This window comes from Pinus tabuliformis, chromosome J (genome assembly GCF_031772625.1).
Source record: "Pinus tabuliformis cultivar Carrire ecotype Pingquan chromosome J, CPIR1, whole genome shotgun sequence".
NCBI classification, from domain to species: Eukaryota; Viridiplantae; Streptophyta; class Pinopsida; order Pinales; family Pinaceae; genus Pinus; species Pinus tabuliformis.
Window position 1 is genome coordinate 1,242,898,091 of NC_142295.1, and position 20,881 is coordinate 1,242,918,971.

Below are 20,881 nucleotides of genomic sequence, written 5' to 3' on the forward strand. Positions count from 1 at the left end.
GTAGGAAAGGAGAAGATGAATGTAAATTTATATAAGTATACACTAAAAAGGAAAAAATATGAGTTCATGCAAACAAGGTGAGAAGCGTTAATATATCTAAGAAAGAAGCAAATTGAAAATAATATTACAACCAATCAATGGTTTGAATATGCAAGGCAACTCTATGAGAAAGAATCTGAGGCAGAGCCTCCCCCTAGGATCAACAAAAATTCAAATCTCTTCACATTACAGGAGGTGGAGATTGGAATTAAGAAGCTGAAAATAGGAAAGGCAAAGGACTTGGTTGAACTTCAAGCAAAGTATCTAAAATGGGGAATGAACACTCTTGCACCGCACATCATGGAAATATTCAACAACATCATTCAACAAGGATTCCCAAAAGACTGGACAACTAGCCTAGAAATACCCCTTTTTAAAATTGGAGACATTAATAATCCTTCCAACTATAGAACCATTATGATCAATCCTTTGTTTGCAAAGCTTTTCGATAGCATGGCAGAAAATATAATCAGTAAGTGGGTAGAAGTAAAAGAAAACAGGGCAAGAGGACAAGCAGGTTTTAGGCCGAAGTATTCTACAGTGGATCATGGTATCACGTTGAGACACATTGTTGAAACGGTTTGGGAGGACAATGAAGAAGTATTTTGCTGCGTTGTTGACTTCAAAAAGGCATTTGACACAGTCCATAGAGATAAGTTTTGGCATAGAATGGAAGAACTTGAAATTCCTTTGCATTATAGAGCCGCAGTCCAAAGACTTTATGAAGAGGTGAAAGTCAAAATTAGAACCTTAGCAGGTATTTCAGAAAGATTTAGAAGTGACATTGGAGTCAAGCAAGGTCACCCTTTATCCCCTACTCTTTTTGGTTTATATATTGATAAACTGGAATAGTGGCTAAATCTACAAGGTGGAGATGGTTTTCGGTTGGGGGAGTTTGTGATAAAGCTTCTTTTATACGCTGATGATATTATATTGATTTCTAAATCGGCCCATGGATTGCAAATGCACCTATACGCCCTTGAGAATTTTTGTAGAGTAGTGGGGATGCAAGTCAATACTAGCAAGAGCAAAATAATGATTTTATCTAATAAAAGGAAATAAAGCCAACATACTTTCTTCTTTAAAGGCAACATTCTTGAAGAATTAAATGAGTACAAGTGCCTCGGGATTGATTTCAATAACAAAATTAATTGGGAGGACTACAAAAAGAAGAGAATTTTAGGAGGGTGTAAAGCATTATACGCTCTTCAAAACAGATGTAGATAGGCAGAGTTATGGGATTGGAAAACAATTAATGTGTTTTTTGGACTCCTAGTTTTTCTAGTGATGCTATATGGGTATGAATTATGGCCTAGCAGCACCCCCGTCTCAAAATGGAAACAAATTGAGAAAATCCAAAAATGATTGATCATGAGAAAGTTCAAAATAAAAAGTTTGGTACCTTATGAGATGATGTTGAGTGAAACATGAGCAACTCCCATCGACGCAATTGCTATGGTGCAGGTTATAAGATATCTAAAAAGAATTGAGCAAATGGGAGTAGGTAAATGGCCTAATGTTATCTTCAATGAAGGCATGAGTGAAAGAAAGAAAACATGAATGAAACAAAACTACACATGGATGCAAAAATGGAATATCTACCTCAATGCATGTTCCACAAATAGCAAGGAACTAAAGAATTTTGTTATGGAGAAGTTTCGTAAAAGGGTATGGGGAAAAGAGTTGGGTAGAAAGAAGAAGTACTACATTGAAGAATTCAACCCTACATGTGATCCACAACAAAAAGAGTTCATTGGAGGTAGCATTCCATGGATGGAAAAGGTTCTTATTTCTCAATTAAGGACCAACCCGCATCAACTTCGGTGCGAAATAGGGTCGTGGGCCTAAAGAAGCTTGGGAAGAACGAGTGTGTACATTTTTCACCCTTGGGGTAGTGGAATTGTAAAAAAAAATCATTTTGTAATGTGATGCATGGAGGATCCAATCTGCCATGATGGGAGCACTCTACGAGCACACATGTTGACTGGTTTGTGTTAGGATATCACGACACATAGGAAATAGTTAAGTACAACTTGGTCTAGTATAGAGTTAGGTATAGAGTTAGGTAAAGTGTGTTTCTTTACAATGTACATTTTGTAACTTACAATCCGATGGTCACGATATGTAGTGATCCGACGGTTCATTCTCTCCTCGGTATTACCGACACTTGATCCGTGGCTTAACACCCGATTGGTCCATGATCTCTATTTAAAGAGCATGGAGGGTCATTTGTAGGGTAATCCGTCTATGAGAGAAGCATATGTAAATTTTCATTCTTTTATTAATAAATTGCCTGAAGTGGCCGCGTTGGCTCAGGCCGTGGACTGTTTCCCTCTTTGAGGGTTTTAACCACGTCAAAATACTGGTGTATTGATCTATGATCTGTTTGTGAGCAGTGTCCTTCGGTGTTCTGTCTGAGGAACTTACCCTGTAAATTCCTACATGGTATCAGAGCTATTTGAGGGCCGCATCCGTTGGTGATCCAAATCTGAAGTCGGTAGAACTGCATCCGACTACTGTTTCCTAGATCTATTGTTTCTGACTGCTTTCGGGCCGAAAGGACTGCTCTGTTGTGTTGGGAGCATCTGTTCCAGTGAGGAACCCCTTTCGTTTCACACGAAAAGGTTTCTGGTAGCCCTAACTGCGTCATTTTTAGGATCTGGAGGTATACAGTGTTTATTTGCAGTTTACATTTATTTTCTCTCTGTTTATTTCGGTTTTCGGTTTATTTAGCTTTTTTTATTACCGGATCTATACCTTTCATTTCTGCGTATTCTCTTTGCCCTGCGACTCTGTGCGATCTGGGCAAATCAAAAACAAAAAGGAAGGATTTTTCTCATGCGTATGCTCTTTTACGCTGCGCCTTAGTGTGATCTCGGAAAATCAAAAACATTGAGGAAAATATTTAGTTTCCGGCTAAAGCTAACTTCAGGCCGCAAGGTTCGTTTTTGAAAATATTTAGTTTCTGGCTAAAGCTAACTTCGGGCCGCAAGGTTCATTTTTGAAAATATTCAGTTTCCGGCTAAAGCTAACTTCGAGCCGTAAGGTTCGTTTTTTTGTATGTCCATGTTGGGTTTTGTGTTTTTTGTTTTGTAGGGAAAAAGAGTTTTCTCAAAGCAAGCATGAAACTCAAAGCATCAACCCCTCTCTCTCTCTCTCAAACTTTTTGTATAGCTCACTTGGTGCAAAGCTAACTCTCTCTCTCTCTCTCTCTCTCTCTCTCTCTCAAACTTTTTGTATAGCTCACTTGGTGCAAAGCTAATTTATGAGAGTAGAGGTCTTGGGTTCAAGTCTCCATTTTGTCTCTCTTTCCCTCTCTCTCTCTCTCTCTCTCTCTCTCAAATTTTTTGTATAGCTCACTTGGTGCAAAGCTAATTTATGAGAGTAGAGGTCTTGGGTTCAAGTCTCCATTTTGTGGGGGCGGATTTTTTCATTTCTGCACATTCCCGCACTTCGTCGGTGACTTCATCAAATTTTCTTCAAAAATCCATGACTTCTTCATCCGGAAGCCGTTTTCAGAACCGTTTTTTTTTAAACAGCCTAATTTTTCGAGATCTTTCCATTGAAACACTTATTTTTAGCATATATAGCTTCAGTTTTTTTAAAATGGAAAGTCCATGCCAAGTTATTCTTGACAGCACCAACTACTTCCAATGGTGGTCCTACATTGTGGATTTACTTAGAAGTAAAGGTCTTTACAGAATAGCCATAGGCCAAGAGACCAAACCGAAAGATGAAGACAAGGCAGCTAAATGGGAAAATAGGCAAGACCAAGCACATGGGTTGATAGGGATGTCTATTTCTCCAGATCTTAGATTCCATATTGCAGAACTTGACACTCCTGATGAAGCAATGACACATATTACTAAAGTCTTTGGAATTAAAAATGAACTTAAAGCCCATCAACTTGAAAATGAATTGCTTACATTGGACCCCAATAATTTTTCTTGCATTGAAGATTTTTTGTCCAAGTTCAAGACCCTTAGACTTCTCTTGGAAGGTGTTAAGGTTAAAAAAGAAGATAGTAGCCTTATCTACTCCATTCTTACTGAGTTGGGACCAGCCTATTCTGTGTTTGTTTCCACCTTCCATTCTACAAGAGAAGCCTTCATTTCTCAAGGACAAACCTACAAGTCCCCTTCCTTTGATTCCTTTTGTGATTCTTTAATAAGAGAACAAGAAAAACTCTTACACCTTGGTCTTCTTCATCTTGGAAACTCTTCTAAGAAAGCGTTAGCCACCCAGCAGCAACCAAATCCAAAGAATCCTAAGAAGTTGTATCCTAAAAAGAATGGTCCTAAACCAAACAAGGGTCCTAAGCAATTTCAGCCTCAAAATGAAAAATCATTTCAACAAAATGATAAGACAAATAAAAACAAAGGGAAGAAGACTGATAGACATTGCAACTTTTGTAATCGAGATGGCCACTTAGAATCCAAATGCTTTAAGAAGATGGAAGCCTTGGAAGCAACAATGAAGAAGCATAACATCCATTTGGAGCACTCTTCAACTTCAACTTCATCTTCAGGAATGGCACTTTCTGCATGTGGTTGTCAAGCATCTCGGTCTGGCTATGCACTAAATGTATCTTCTTCTTCTCATTCTCATGAGTGGCTCATTGATTCTGGAGCTTCTTATCACATGGCCAAAAACAAAGCCATGTTTTCTTCTTTAAATGATTGTAACACCAAAAATATATATGTTGGTGATGATAGATCTCTTAGTGTTGTAGGGACTGGAACTGTTCATCTAGACAATGGTCAGTTTAATGATGTATTATGTGTTCCAACCTTATCCTCCAACCTCCTATCTGTATATCAGATAACCCATTTAGTTGAAGGTAAAATCGTTGAATTTTTACCTCACGATGTTTTAATTAAGGACCTAAGAGGTCCTAGACAGATTTTAGCTACTGGCATTGCTGATGATTCTACAAGGTTGTATAAGTTTCACAACTTTGGGTCATCAAATCTTCCCTCAGTATTTGTTGCTCATAATGATGAAGTGAGCAAACTTTGGCATGAGCGATTTGGTCACTTAAACTATCGCTCTCTTCAGAATCTATGTAAACAAAATATGGTGACAGGTCTTCCAATGGTATCTTGCAGAGATGGTGTTTGTTCCGGATGTGTACTCAGAAAACATCATCGGGACAGTTTTGAAAAACGTGCCTCTTAGCACGCCTCAGCCCCTTTACAACTCGTGCATAGTGATTTATGTGGTCCACTTCCAGTTGCTTCATTCTCTGGCTACAAGTATTTCTTAACTTTCATTGATGATTTCTCCAAACGCACTTGGGTATACTTCTTAAAACTCAAGAGTGAAGTATTTAACATGTTCTTGGCCTTTAAGGCCTTTGTTGAAAAACAATCTGGACATCAAATTCTTAAGCTAAGATCTGATAATGGCGGAGAATATGTTAAAAACACATTCATCAACTTTTTCACTGAGAATGGAATTCAAATGCAACATACTGTTCCATATACTCCACAACAAAATGGTGTAGCTGAAAGGAAGAATCGCACCTTGAAGGAAATGGCTAATTGTATGCTTCAATCTAAAGGACTTAGTCTTAATTATTGGGCAGAAGCAATTAACTGTGCAAATTACATAATAAATCGCACTCCTACTAAGGTTTTAAAGAATATTACTCCAGAAGAAGCATGGAGCTCAATCAAACCAGATGTAAGTCACTTTTGTGTTTTTGGAAGTGAAGCATGGGCCCATATTCCAGATGAGAAACATAAAGCTTTAGAACCTAAGAGTGAAAAATGTATTTTTGTTGGATATTCTAAAGATGTCAAAGGCTATAGACTTATTCCACTTAAGTCCAAAAATGTTATCATTAGAAGAGATGTAAAGTTTGTTGAAAATGTATCGGCCTGCGAGCCTAGTTCGGCGGATGTGCCACCTCTCCCTATCTCTTCTACTTTTGAAAATATTTCTTCTTCAGATGATGAAAGCGAGGATGAAAATCCTCCCCCACCTTCTCAGGATCCTCCTTCAGCTCCTCAGCTTCCAAAATGGGTCCGTGCTACTCGCGATGCAACAGGTGATCTTGCCGGTGATCCTACAGATCAGCGTCGTACACGTTCTCAGTTCGAGAGAGCCTCTTCTTTATTGGCTCAAGCTTCAGTGAATTATGATCCTGACACCTTTGCAGAAGCTTCAGGCCATCCAGATTGGGAAGCAGCTATGAATGAAGAATATCATTCATTATTGGCAAATGATACATGGGATCTTGTTCCTCTACCAAAGGGACGAAAACTTGTTAGATGCAAATGGGTTTACAGAACCAAGTATGGACCAGATGGGAAAGTTGATAAACATAAAGCTCGTCTTGTTGCTAAGGGTTTTTCACAAGTTGAAGGCATTGACTATACTAAAACCTTCTCCCCTGTTTCCAAAATGAACTCTATCCGCCTTTTTCTTTCCCTGGCTGCTTCTTTCAAATGGGAAGTCCATCAGATGGATGTTAAATCTGCCTTCTTGCATGGGGACTTGCATGAAGAAATCTATATGGAACAACCTATTGGCTTTATACAAACAGACTCCAGCCTTGTATGTCAGCTTAAGAAATCCCTTTATGGTCTCAAGCAAGCTCCTCGAGCTTGGTATGCCAAAATGGATAACTTTCTTTTAGAAAATGGCTTTTCTAGGTGTCATTCTGACAATACTGTCTACACCAAGAAAGTGGGCAAGTCTCTTATCATTCTTGTTCTTTATGTTGATGATCTTATCCTGACTGGTAGTGATCCCAACCTTATAAACCATGTGAAGTCTAGCTTTAAAAGGAAGTTTGAAATGACAGACTTAGGACACTTACATTATTTTCTTGGTCTTCAAGTCTTGCAATCCAAGGAAGGTATTTCCCTTTCCCAATCCAAGTATGCCTATGATATTCTACGCCATTTTCACATGGAAGACTGTAAGCGAGCCCCTTCTCCCTTTCAGTCTGGAGTCAAACTTTCAGTCACTTGTACTTCTCCTGAAGTTGATGCTACTTATATCGTCAACTTGTAGGAAAACTTTTGTATCTAACCCATACTCGTCCTGACCTTTCCTTTGTTGTTGGCCTTGTTGCTCGGTTTATGCAAAACCCATGTGAAAGTCATTGGAAAGCAGCTAAAAGAATACTTCGTTATGTTCGAGGTACAATTCAGTTTGGGATTCATTACAATGCCAAAGCATCTCCTCTATTGGTTGGTTTCACTGATTTCGATTGGGCTGGTGACCCTGATGATCGGAAGTCTACTGCAGGTTATGTGTTCGCTCTTGGTTCAGGACCTATTACATGGGCTTGCAAGAAACAAGGTGCCATTTCTCTTTCATCAGCAGAAGCAGAGTATCGTGGTGCCGTAGAAGCTAGTAAGGAAGCCTTGTGGCTTCGTCAGATCCTGTCAGAGTTTGGCTTTCAGAAGCATCATCCGACTACACTTTGGTGTGATAATCAAAGTGCCATTCAACTATGCAAAGATCCAGTCCAACATCAGCGCAGCAAACACATTGAACTGCACATGCACTTCATCAGAAATCTCATTCATGACCATGTTCTTGAAGTGCAATATTGTTCAATAGATGATCAAGTTGCAGACATCTTTACAAAGGCTCTCACAGAGGCGAAGTTCACTAAACTTTGATTTATGGTTGGAGTTCAGGAAGTTGTCACTAAGGGGGGATAGGCTCTAGTGCCTCCTTGCTTCTCCTATTGTGTCATATTTGTAAATCCTTCAATCCTATCCCAAGTTGTTCTTAAGGGGGGATGTTAGGATATTCCGACACATAGGAAATAGTTAAGTACAACTTGGTCTAGTATAGAGTTAGGTAAAGTGTGTTTCTTTACTATGTACATTTTGTAACTTACAATTTGACGGCCACGATATGTAGTGATCCGACGGTTCATTCTCTCCTCGGTATTACCGACACTTGATCCGTGGCTTAACACCCGATTGGTCCATGAACTCTATTTAAAGAGCATGGAGGATCATTTGTAGGGTAATCCGTCTATGAGAGAAGCATATGTAAATTTTCATTCTTTTATTAATAAATTGCCTGAAGTGGCCGCGTTGGCTCAGCCTGTGGACTGTTTCCCTCTTTGAGGGTTTTAACCACGTCAAAATACTGGTGTATTGATCTGTGATCTATTTGTGAGCGGTGTCCTTTGGTGTTCTGTCTGAGGAACTTACCCTGTAAATTGCTACAGTGTGGTAGTGCCACGTGGTGTTGCAGGATGACATGGCCCTTCTTAATGGGCTAACCTTATAATGAACATAATTTTTGACCCAGGATTTAGATTGAGACAAAATTAATATCACCAAAATATGTCAATGAGCTAAATGTAATAATGGTGTCATTTTTAAGTTTTGAGGACTTCAAAAAGTGAACTTTTTGTAACCCCATCTTCATGACAAATCTTGGATATTAGGTCAAACAAAGTAACCTTCCCATAGCCCTATATGGTCAAGGGGGTGGTAGGTGGTTATAGAGTGGTATCAAAGCTAAGGTTCAACAATGGACCTGATGACACTCACACACAAATGATAAAGTTAATATGATAATTTCATTGTTGTGAGACTGGTTAATTTGAAAAATTGTAGTTGATGTGGTTTCTGATCTAGATAGAATGCTTACCTGTATTTTTTTCCTTGAATATAAATGACATGGGCTTTGGATGTGTGAACAGCTTTAGATCAGCATGCTTAGTGGTCGCATACCAAGGTGATGAATTAATATGTTTATGCTTGATTTAGATAATCATTGTGTGTGTGGAAGCACATAAGAAGAAGCAATTTATAGCAATAGAAGAATGAGAAGCAAAATGGTACAATACAGTATGTACCGAACCCATCATGAGCAAGAAGAAGACTTAGTTGGAAATAATTCAGAATAAAATTCCCTTGATCAGATGGATTTCCATAGGAGCTTGACAGTTGCATTGAGGAGTTGCAAAGCAGAGAACAAAAGACTCATTAGAAAACAAGAAGAGTAGAAAAAGATAAACACAATTCTGCTACAAAACCTATCATACATGCAAAGGTTGTTGCTACATGGGCCAACACTAGAGATATAGAAGGGTATCATAATGATAAGGTCAGGGAATTCCATGAAGTAAGAATGGGACAACTCACCGTGGATGACTATGTTAATCAATTCATAGCACTATTGGAATATGTGCCATTTCTTAAAGATGAAAAGATGAAAATACAATGTTTTCTCAATGGATTGTCAAGACCATTTTAGGATAGGATAAATTCTAAGAATACCAAGACACTTGATGACCTCATTTAAAAGGAAAAACTTTGTTATAAGCAGTTCAAAACTGTAGTAAAACCCCATAAGGTTTGGAATAAGGAAAGGCCGTTGAAATGTTGGAGTTGTGGATGAAAACACCTATTACGTGAATGCCCTCACCAACAACAAAAGAAGGATAGCCCAGTAAAACTCCAAACACAAGTAATAGCAACTAGCAATGCAGAAAGAAGTAAATCAAAGAGGAAGACTTCGAAATGTTGGGGCTGCAAAAAGGAACACCCACTTCATGGGTAGGGAAATTTCCAATGTCTAAGAGACTAAATAAATGAAAAAAACATACATAAGTGCATTAGAAGTAGGTACAACAAAAATAAATAGATAAGAAGAATCAATAAAAATGGCAGTAGAGATTGTCAGGATTTGTCTGGTGCCTGGAGAAATTAAGAGGGTTGAGTCACCCACCTTTGGTGGTGAGGTGAGAAGAAACGAGGGAGTGTCCCCAAGATCTTGCTAATACTAAAATGTCCACAATAGTACTGTGATATATATTAACTAATGGTGCATAGATAAGGTAATCTACTTTCATAGGAATGCAAGTGGGAGGATTCCTCTTGAACTATTTAGAAAGATTTTGGAATCTAAATGTTGCTACAAGCCTTAGGAAAGACTCTAATTAAATTTTGTGCATTCAATTTGTACATTGAATTACCAAACACCATAAGCATGAGAAGGTTTGATTGTTGCAATTGTCTAAATATATAAATGACCTATTGCGATCAAAATTTAATAAGACTAAATTGGTTGTGAAATTGAGATGTCATAGTTGATGCATAAATTAATTGACTAAGAAATGCGGTGTGTGTAGACAAATGATATGCATACAAGTGCAAGGGGAATTGAACCCATAGTTATTACAAGAAAGAAATTTGGGTTGCAAGCCTAATAAAAATTCAAGATTTTTTTTTTCTATGTTTATTCATGTGATGAGATTCCTAAAGAGCTTGGAAGTATGCCTTGCAAAACTGCATTATAGGGCAGATGAGGATAAAATATCAGTCAAGAAGGGATTGAATAGGTTCATACGAACTAGATGGATAATAATATTACAACTATGAAAATGGCTTAAGAAGGGAGTTCCCTTAATTGAAATTTGTGCTTGGATGATATATATTTTTGTTTTTATTTTTGAAATAATATGAATGTGTGAATGGTAAGCAAATAGAAATGGGTACTTGTTAGGTTTTGGGTGGAACAATAAGGTTACTTACTAGATTCGATGACATATTGTTATTCATATGGAAAGTGTGCAAAAGTGGCCTCCTGTTGTTAACTACCACATGAAAGAAAGTAGTGTGTTTATGCTTATGCTTATGAGATTTGTTGTGTGAATGATTGAAAAGAATAGAGGTTGGAAACTAAACCTAAAATTAACAATGTATTAATAGCATGGAATATGTGCAAGTATGACACATGCATTTGCACAGGTTTGGGTGCATGAATGAACACATTGTCAAAATGTGTAAATTGGATACCTAATGCAATGCTTTTATGAAATTTCATTGAAACTTGTGTGTAAGAAGATGAAATGATAGAGTTGTGACTAATACGTAATCTTGAGATCATTTCAGACACTATTGAATGTTACAACATTAGGTATGATAAGAAACCAATTGAAATCCTTGAAAACATTTTAGCTAAGAATGCATGTTGATGGTAGCTAACTAAGTAAGGCAAGCAACCAACAAAGGTAAAAAGGTAAAGGAAAAGAATTGGGTAAGAATCCCTTTCATCCGAATCAATATCTTTTGTTTCAAAATTAATGCATGTATTGCATAGATGCCCAAGAAGGGGTATGGTTAAGGTAGGAAGCCTTCAAAGTGAAACTTTTGCTAGGACCTTTGTGATGCCTAAAAAACAAAGTGGAAACTAAATTGCTCATGGATTTAGAGATATGTGTCCTAGTGGGGAAAGTAGTTATGTAACTCTCAGTTTTGACCCTTTGAGTTTATGGAATAAATTTTTGATTGCATTGTGAGATACTTAGAATAACTGCAATGCAAATACATAATTCAAAGATAGTTTCCTTTCAATATATTTGAAATCAGTTGAAAGTGATAGAATTCTTATGTGTGTAATAACTCTAGAATCACTTCAAGGAATGTTGTAAATTTTGTATTTATGAACACTTACAATTGTTTGGTTGATTAAAGGTTCATATTGTAGGTAGAGTATTGGAATGGGGTGTGATATAGAAGCCATCATGACAAAATATCGCCGCATGGGAGGGAGCCCAAAATCATAACTAAAAGTCTCGTGTTTGTGAAATTATGAAGCAAAGAGACCAATAACAAGGTTGTTGTGGTGACATTGCACCACTCTAACACACTTTGATTACCTCATCGGAGCAAGTCATAAAAGACACCTTGACTGTAAGACTCCATAAGCAATGTAGTGGAGCATGCAAAAAGGGAACTTGTCTACAAGACTCCATGAGAAATGTAGTAGAGCATTCTAGAAACTCACTTAGCTATAAGACACTAACAATTTATTCAATAAACCCATATAGGGAAGCCCTGGGATAGGTAGACCAGATGAAGATGGGGATTGCTTGGGCTTAGAAGGGTGAGTAACTGATGGGAGGAGAAATTTGTCACATGTTCACTAGGATGTGAGCATAAGAGGTCATGTTTAATGCATGCAATGAGTTGAACTTGTTACCTACAAAGGAAAAGGAGGAAAAGAATAATCATACATATAAGCATTGGTCTAAAACATTACTTGTTAGCAATTCAACTTAGTTTGGAAAAAGTAAAGAAAAAGGAAGAATATTTTATGTAAATTATTATGATTAATCTCATGAGAATTGTATGCTTGTGATACAGGTAAGATGATGATCTATCCAGGAAGGAAATATGATGATGGTTAAAGTTATATCAGAATAACGAAGCGAGAGCATGGTGAAGATGAGAAACCTAGAGACAAGGCGATTGTGGTGGCATTGGAACCCAATGCATTGGGTGTGTCTAAGAAAAAATGAGTGAAATTGTTCCCTGTGGATGCCTTGTGAAGCAATGGACAACCAAACAAGAAAGTTTTGGATTTCCAGATGATTTAGAGGTGACTATACCATGAATTATGAATGACATTACTTGAAATGGAAACTAAGAGCTACAATCATAAAGATTAGTTTTTTTTTATGTTCTCTGGTTATAGAAAACCAAGGATGATGTTCCTTTAATGGGGTGGGGTTTGTGATATCCCTCATTTTACCCTTGTTTTGTAATATTAAATTATGACTGAAATACCAACATGGAGAACCATGATTGGCTGATACATTGATTAAACATTTAAAAATAATTAAATACCAACTGAGGGAAGGAATTTATTACTTATCCATTGTCTAAGGGGTAAGCTTGCATGCTTGTTTGAAAATCCATGAACCTTGTCAAATTAAATCATTGAGCCACCAATTATAGGCCAATAAAACCCCCTAATAGGGATGTGGTGAGAGACAATTGAGGGGAAGGCCTATTGTGTGCCTTGAAGAATTCTTAGTCAACTTAAATTAAATTCTGAAGTCATATTCAGGTCAACCAATCCATCACCACCTAACAAGAATTCAAGAAGTGTGATTGGGGTGGTGGGGAGCAAAGGATAGTGCCCAATCCCTTCATAAATCAAGTAGACGAGTTGAGAACAACCTCTCAGAAATGTACAGAACGAGATGGCCAAGTGACCTTTTAGATTCATAAGGGAGTTTAGGTCGAGAAAAACCTCTCAAAATCGTAGAGGAGGGAATGATTCTTGAAGGGCCATGGAAATTTTTCTCAAATACATGAAGGGATGTTGAGGAAGGAAACATATATGCACAGTAGCAGAGAATATGAGGGGGATCATATGTTGGGTATTAGTTGTTCATTTGGATTTTCTCACCTGAGTTGTTCGTTTTTTATTTATCTGTCTTAGGTTATTCATTAATTAGTCTTTGTTTCATTAGTTGGTTCCTTATTGTGGGAGTTGGTATTTTACTAGTCATGTGAGAGAGTTGGATCTCCCTCTCTCTTGATGGTGTTGGTATGTGGATCTTACTCAATTTGTTGGAGGACAGACGGAATTCAAGACTGAGTGTGGATAGCGTGAAGCTCTGGAGCATGACAATAGAAGACAAGACCATTTTTGGAGTTGATTATTGAGCCTTCTATCTACTTTGAATTGTTGTTAAGAATTGGGTAAAGCCCTATAAATGAGATCAAGGGAGTGAGTGGGTCACTGTGGTGCTTACTACTAGAGAGCAGTTGATAAACCACTAGGACATTGGAATCCACCTCCTGAGTGTAAATCCAAGCCTTCATTGTGAAATCCCTGAGCAAGAAACCCTTCAGACTTTTGATTTGTCTCAGGGGTGGTCTATTGCATGAAAGTTACAGTGTAGTTAGCATATGGTTGGGTGGATAGTAGAAGTTCCTCCAGTTTCCAACCACCTTAACATACTCAAATAAGTATAATTCCTTATGTAAATTTATGGACCGTGGTATTCCATGTTGTGTGTGACTAATGCAAAGCTTGTGTGTTCAAGACTGAGTGTTTGAGGGTCAATTTTATATTCATACTTGACAAGTACCTTAAATATCAATGGTTAAAATGAATGCTTCAACTGTGTGGTTTACTATAATATTCATGATTTATAGGATATTTTGTATGTATATCTCTAATTGTCTGGAGTTCACTCAAGATTAACTAGCCATCTTATAAGTCTTCAATTATATTGAATAATGAAATTAGGTAGTATGCTGCCATATTCATGATCTATAGGTTGTCTAACATGCTATGAATTGATTGTGTACCTGGATCGTGTTGGTGTGTATTTAGTTCATGAATAATATGTGATTAGTTTTGTGATATTCTCACTCTCTTCTTGATGGTAATACCTTATGAATTAAATAGCTCAGTCTGCTCAATGGTGTTGTTATGTCTAAGTATAATCCATAACTTTCCTTGTGTAGTTATGCAATTATGAGTATTCAATATTTATGTAATTAATAGAGCATATATATTTCCAAAGATGAGTTTAACCAGTTTGCAGCAAGGCAGTAGAGTTGGATTTTTTACATGCTTCTCCTTTGATATAAATCATGTGCATTAATCTTTGGAGCCATGCCTTTCTCATATTCTAGATCTGGTGTATTTTAAGCCTTTATTTGCACCCCTTGTTCTCATTCTGGTCTTGGCTCGGTAATTTGAAGTCCAAGGCCTCAAACCCTTGGGCCATAGCTTGTAGGAATTTGGCACTTTTGGGTTTCCCCTTTCATATATATATATATATATATATATATATATATATATATATATATATATCTATATATATATATATATATATATATATATATATATATATCGAGAGAGAGAAAGAGAGATGTATATGTATGTATGTATGTATATAACTCACTAAAAGGTGAGGTTCAGGAACTTTGGGGCCTGGTAGTTGTTATCATGCTCAGATATGGATATTCGGTGAGTTTTACCTTGCGCACATTAACTAGGATTGGAGGTCTCAGGACCTTGGGACTGTGAGTCTCAATGCACAGAGAAGTGATGAAGGGTATTCACCCCTCTTTGTCTCATGAAAATTCTTAATGCAACGTCATGATCGCCTGTCAAGACTAGCAAAGCAAAATGATTCAACTCATAAGTGTGTGGCAAGATCCAATACTAAGGGCCACTAGCAGAACTTTGTTCCAAGGGAACTAGGCCAAAGTTGTGCCCACACTAAGCTTTGACCATCAACCTATCATCCCTGGGCTGCAACCTAACATATATGCACGAAAAGGAAGAGAGTTGGACCGGGGTGGAACCTTGGTTACGGAAACTCTACCTCTGGTCCGTCGGACCTTGGGGAAAATCACATGAGCCTCACATGGAGATGTTAACATTGAAGGGTTTATATTGGCCTTCATCCATTAGTATTAATACACACACCTATTCGAAGAGGTGATGTATGTTGAGACCTGACATAATATGGATCAGGGGTGGACCCCATCAGGAAGTCAACCTTCGGGCCATCACATCTGCGAAGATAGGAGAGCCTACAACTAGGAGTCTAACCCAAGATGACATAGGTAGAAGAACCATTGAGTTCTCAGCCTTTAAGCCATCAAAATACAGGGAAACTACTTGGGAAGATCATAGTTGATAGTCCCTCAGCTTATTATGATGTCGACTAAGATAGGCCCACCAGGCATCAGCCTTTGGGCCACTGAAGTAATGAGACCTTGTAGCAGAAGAATGAAGTTGAGGGGTCTTGGTCTAGCATGACGTGAATTGGTGGATACCATGCCATCCTTTAGCCTTCCACAAATGGGTAAGTGCTTCAACACGTGGAGGAGCCGATCCACCATGATGTGAGCACCTTGTGGGCCCACATGTTAATTGATGTGGCAATGCCATGTGGGCTATGTGGAGGCCATGTAAGATCCACACATTGTTTCAGGGATGTTGTGGCTCTTCTTAATGGGCCAACCTTTGAATGAACATAACTTTTAACCCAGGACTTGTATTGAGACAAAATTTATATCGTTGGAAAGCTCTTGATGAGTTGAACATAATAGTGGTAGCATTTTTAAGTTTTAAGGGCTTCTAAAAGTGAAATTGTTGTAACCCCATATTCATGATAAGCCTTGGAGATTGAGTCAAATAAAGTAACCTTTCTGCAACCCTGAATGATCAAGGGGGTGGGAGGTGGTTACAACTAAGAGAAAAAATGTTTGGGAAAACTAGGTTTAGAAAATATGAATATTATATAGAGTAGCTTATATTTATTTTTTCATTTATCAGTGCAACTAGACAATGAACTCACTAGGTTTGTCAAGGACCAGTAAATGAACACTCTAGATTTTCCAAGGACCAATATTACAGTTTTCAAAATACCACATAGTATTTTTTCATCTACATATTTTGTTTAAAGATCGCAATTTTCTTTGAAACCTCAAATCACTAAAATTTTGATCCCTATGTAATAATTTTGTTATTTGTAGTGTTGAACAATAGTTCATCTTCCTTTTACATGTTATATTTGTGTTTTATATCTTCAAAAGAATGGTGCGCTTGTAGATGATTTATGAATATGAGCGACGCCAAGGAATTTCTTGCATATGACTGAGTTCTTGAGTTTGCAAATAAATTCATAGTTGGAATAGTTGTTAACCTATAATTGATCCGAGATTTAGGCTCTATAATTATTAGATTGGTATGTTGCACTAAAATGTTCTCATTATTCAGGGACATGTGGCTAGTGTATCCTTGTATTTAGGGGATGGGTAATTGATCCTTAATATGTTGTAGATATTCCACTAGATAGTTCATCACAACAAATCTTATGAAATTACACTTAAAATCCAAAATCTACATTATGGGGGTTACTTAGGTTTTTGAATTTGTTAATTATTATTATACTTTGGATGGAATAGATAAATTATGAAGAAAATAGAGAAAAACAAAATAAAGCTCACAAACCACAAATTAACACAAGATATAACTTCAAAAACTCTTTTGAGAGAAAATTTAGCTAGAAGGTGAGGCCACTTTACTCACTTTCTCTGAATGGAAATGGATGCAAGTACAAAAAAGTGAGGCATGTGCCGCATGGGCTACTATAGTGCTTAACCCTCCCTATTTGATCTCTCCTTATCTACTCTTGACTACTATGCTCATCTATGGAACAAAATGCACTCAAATAGATTGGAACCCATTTTCCTCCTAGTGGCCCGATTGTAGCATAGCTTGATAGCCTACTAGTGGTTACGTTTGACTCCTTCAACTCTTAATGAGAGTTACAATATTTAATATTCTAGAGTTCCTCTGATAGTGGAATTAACCAACTCATTGTTTTTGGGGATTCCTTATTGGTCATTCGACAATTGTATAAAGAGAGGAAGACCATTAATTTCATATATCCCCCCTTGATACATAGGATCAAGCATCATTAACATAATTTGACCAAGTAAAATTCTATCACATTTATAGAAATCTGAATTCGAATGCTGATGAATTAGAAAAACAAGGGGCCAATTTGACCCAAGGGATCCTAGAAATTAATGCAAAATTATTCCCCTCTATAGTTCTATAAATGAACTTCAATGATTATATTATAAGGATCGTGGGGGGGGTGATATATGGTCTCGCTCCCCATATTTCAAAAAAAAAATTATCAACAGAATCCTCTCTCCTGCATTGTCAGAACCATCCTTTTAATAGGTCTCTCCACAAGTGGCATATTCTGACGAACATGTGGCTCATTTTATTTATTTTTCTCACTCTCTGTTGTCATTTTGTCCTAACTCTCCCTGGACCTGATTTATTTCTCTCCATCTCGGTTGCGGTATTTTATTTGTTTCATATGAGGGTGGATTCAATTTCAACGTCTAAAATGAGTATCAAGTCATTTTGCTTCTGTACTAGGGTGATCTTCATCGTTTTGGGATATCTAAGGCCTCTGCCTAGCTCATGTTTCAATTTCATGCTCAATTATATATGTGGTGCTTTGGTTTTCTTTTCTTCCTATTACTCTGAGGGAAAGTTGGAAATTCCTTGTTCTCCCCACTCTGGGATTCATGACAATATTGGATAAACTAGAGGAACTTCAAGATGCATTAGCACCTTAGAGATGATTGATAATCTTTTGGATTGTATGCAAGTCTTAGTCTCCATAATCATCAAGCTAGAGAATTTAATCAAGCGAAAACGATGTTCATTGGACCAATCCTTTGTGGAATACAAGCTCTTGGAATCATAGAAAATTTTAGGGGCAAATGTTCGCCCTTTGGCGAAATTAAGGGGTTTTAAATTTTTAGTGGGCGAATATTTTGTATCATAGTACATTTTTACAAATCACCTAAAATATCCCACCTTATTTTAAGGGAGAGGGTAAAAAAGGTAAATTTAGCCCTTGAAATTAGGAGTTACAACCTTCCATTCGCCCATTTTCAAGAATAGGTTTTATTTAAGTGAATCCTATGGGCCAAAGGCCCAAATACCATATTTATAAAAGAGTTATGGTAAATTAATAAAAATATAAATGAGAGGTATGGTAAATAAATAAAACGTTTTCTATATTTACTCCATAAGTCACCTTATATACATGCAAGGGTGTAAACAAATAAAAATATAAGTAAAGTGGAGGTATGGTAAATAAATAAAACGTCTTTTTATACTTACTCAAAAGGTATGGTAAATAAATAAAAATATAAATAAACTAGACGCATGGTAAATAAATAAAACCTCTTTTTATATTTAGTCCATAACCCTCATTCTATTTATGAAGGCTCAAGAAAGAGGTTTTATTTAAGTGAATCCTATGGGCCAAATACCATATTTGTAAAAGAGGTATGGTAAATTAATAAAAATATAAATAAACTAGAGGTATGGTAAACAAATAAAACAATTTTTTATATTTACTCCATAAGTCACCTTATATTTACGAACACTCAAAAAATGTGTTATATTTAGGTGAAACCTATGGGCAAAATACTATGGGACAAATACCATGGACTAGATTGTTATTAATACCATGCAAAAAAACATTATTAACCCTAATATTAGTATTAATAAAAATAAAAATGGCACATGGTATTGACCCATGGTATTCACCAAAATGGCACATGGTATTGACCCATGGTATTCACCTGGAATGTAGCCTATTTAAATGGGGGAATTAAACCAGCATAGATCCATCCTTACTCTGGATCTACTAACCCCCGAGAGGTATCAAATATTGTGATATGCAAACTAGCATAGAGTGAAAAAATATTTGATCTAATCAAGAGTAAAAATGGATGTTGTAATTTAATGTATGTTAAACATTTTAGCTTGGTTAAAATAAAAATCAACTATTAATTTTATTAATTTTTATAAATTACTAATAGTAATTTTTAAGCTCCAGGTTTATGATAACCCATGGTATTGACCCATGGTAATACCATGGTATTCATGTGAGCATAGACTATTTAAAGGGGAAATTCTATCATCTTAGATCCATCTTAATTCTGGGTCTACCAAGTGCTCAAAGGGATAAATAGATTTCATCCCCCTAAGAGTGGTAGACGTGGAGTTAAGATGGATATAGGTTGGTTTTTATGATAATGAAGACATTAAATAGACTTAGGAAATTATATTGTCAAAACATCTTAAGGTGAATGGTTAAAGCATAGACATTGGACAAGTATATTTGTATACTTCTCTTTTAAACTGAAACAAATCTAGGGCTAAAAGGAATGGATTGATTGCACTAGTCATCCTTCTATAACTTTCCAACATATACTGGAGTAAACAGACTGTAATTTGGGTAATTTTTCTAATTGCAAATAGGAACATACTTGTGTATTGGCAGGGTGGTTACGAGGTCCCTAGAAGTGATGAATTTGAATTTTTCTTAGTTTTATATATAGTATTAGGTTTTTTCTCATGCTTTCTGTGAATGACACGGGTGAATTTTATCCTACACCCACTAGGTTATCGATATGTAATTTCAATAATTTTGATTTCAAAAGATATTTTAAAGAAATGCAATGATTTCATTTGTGTATTAAATAAACACAAGATTTTATAATTGAGTAAAATGTTCGCCATGCCTAGTGAGAGATTCGCCAAAAAATTATATATACATATCATATTATTGATAAAATCGCCTTCCATTTTTCCTATATACCATGGATATTCGCCCATTTATTATACATGTAAATTTAGGGGGGGTTCTTAAAATTTCCCTGGCTTGCAATACCATGTAGATATGGATCCCTTGCTAGACGGGCTCAAAGAGTAGGCTAATCAGCTTAGCACGTGAGTGGCGGTTTTGGAAATTTCAAATGTTCATGATAGAGGAGATGCTAAGGAGGATAGTGTCACTAGGGGTCGTGCTGGGCACAAGAGGATTCATCTTGCACAAGGCAGGGAACAAATTGAACATGGCTCATGGTGATTGTCCCTCCTGGTCGTGAATTCAGATCCTTTTTTTAGTAATGCTAGCTTGCAAATTTTGTTTTCTATTGGTCTCTTTCTGTAGGATTTACGGAGAACATATTTTCTATTTAAAGAACATTGCTATTCATGGAGATAGTAAACACTTTGTTTACTCCTTTGAAGATATCCCTTTTTTTTATGACTCAAGATGTAAGGGTACAGGCCCAAAATCCAAGCTTTTATTAATATAAATATATGACCCAAAATGGATCCTAGAAAACCCTCTAAGTCTTATAAAGATCAAAACTATCACAAAAGAAGAACCCTTACAAATGGTGGATAACACTATCGGGAGTGAAAAACACAAAGAAATGACAAAAAACAGAGCTATCGGCGGCTTGGACAGTGATGCACAGGAGCCGTTGGATCTGGCCAATCAACGGTCCAGATCCAATCGGCATATCGCAATCGACGAAGGCTATCAGAGGCTACCATAGACTTATTGTGATAGCGATCAGCGCGGTCAACGAGGACTATCGATCAAGCGTGCAGATCGACGGCCCAAGTTGAATCGCAATATCGCATCAGCGAACCACAGAGGAGCGCTTATAAACGGCCTGAGGCCTATGCGATATGTGAT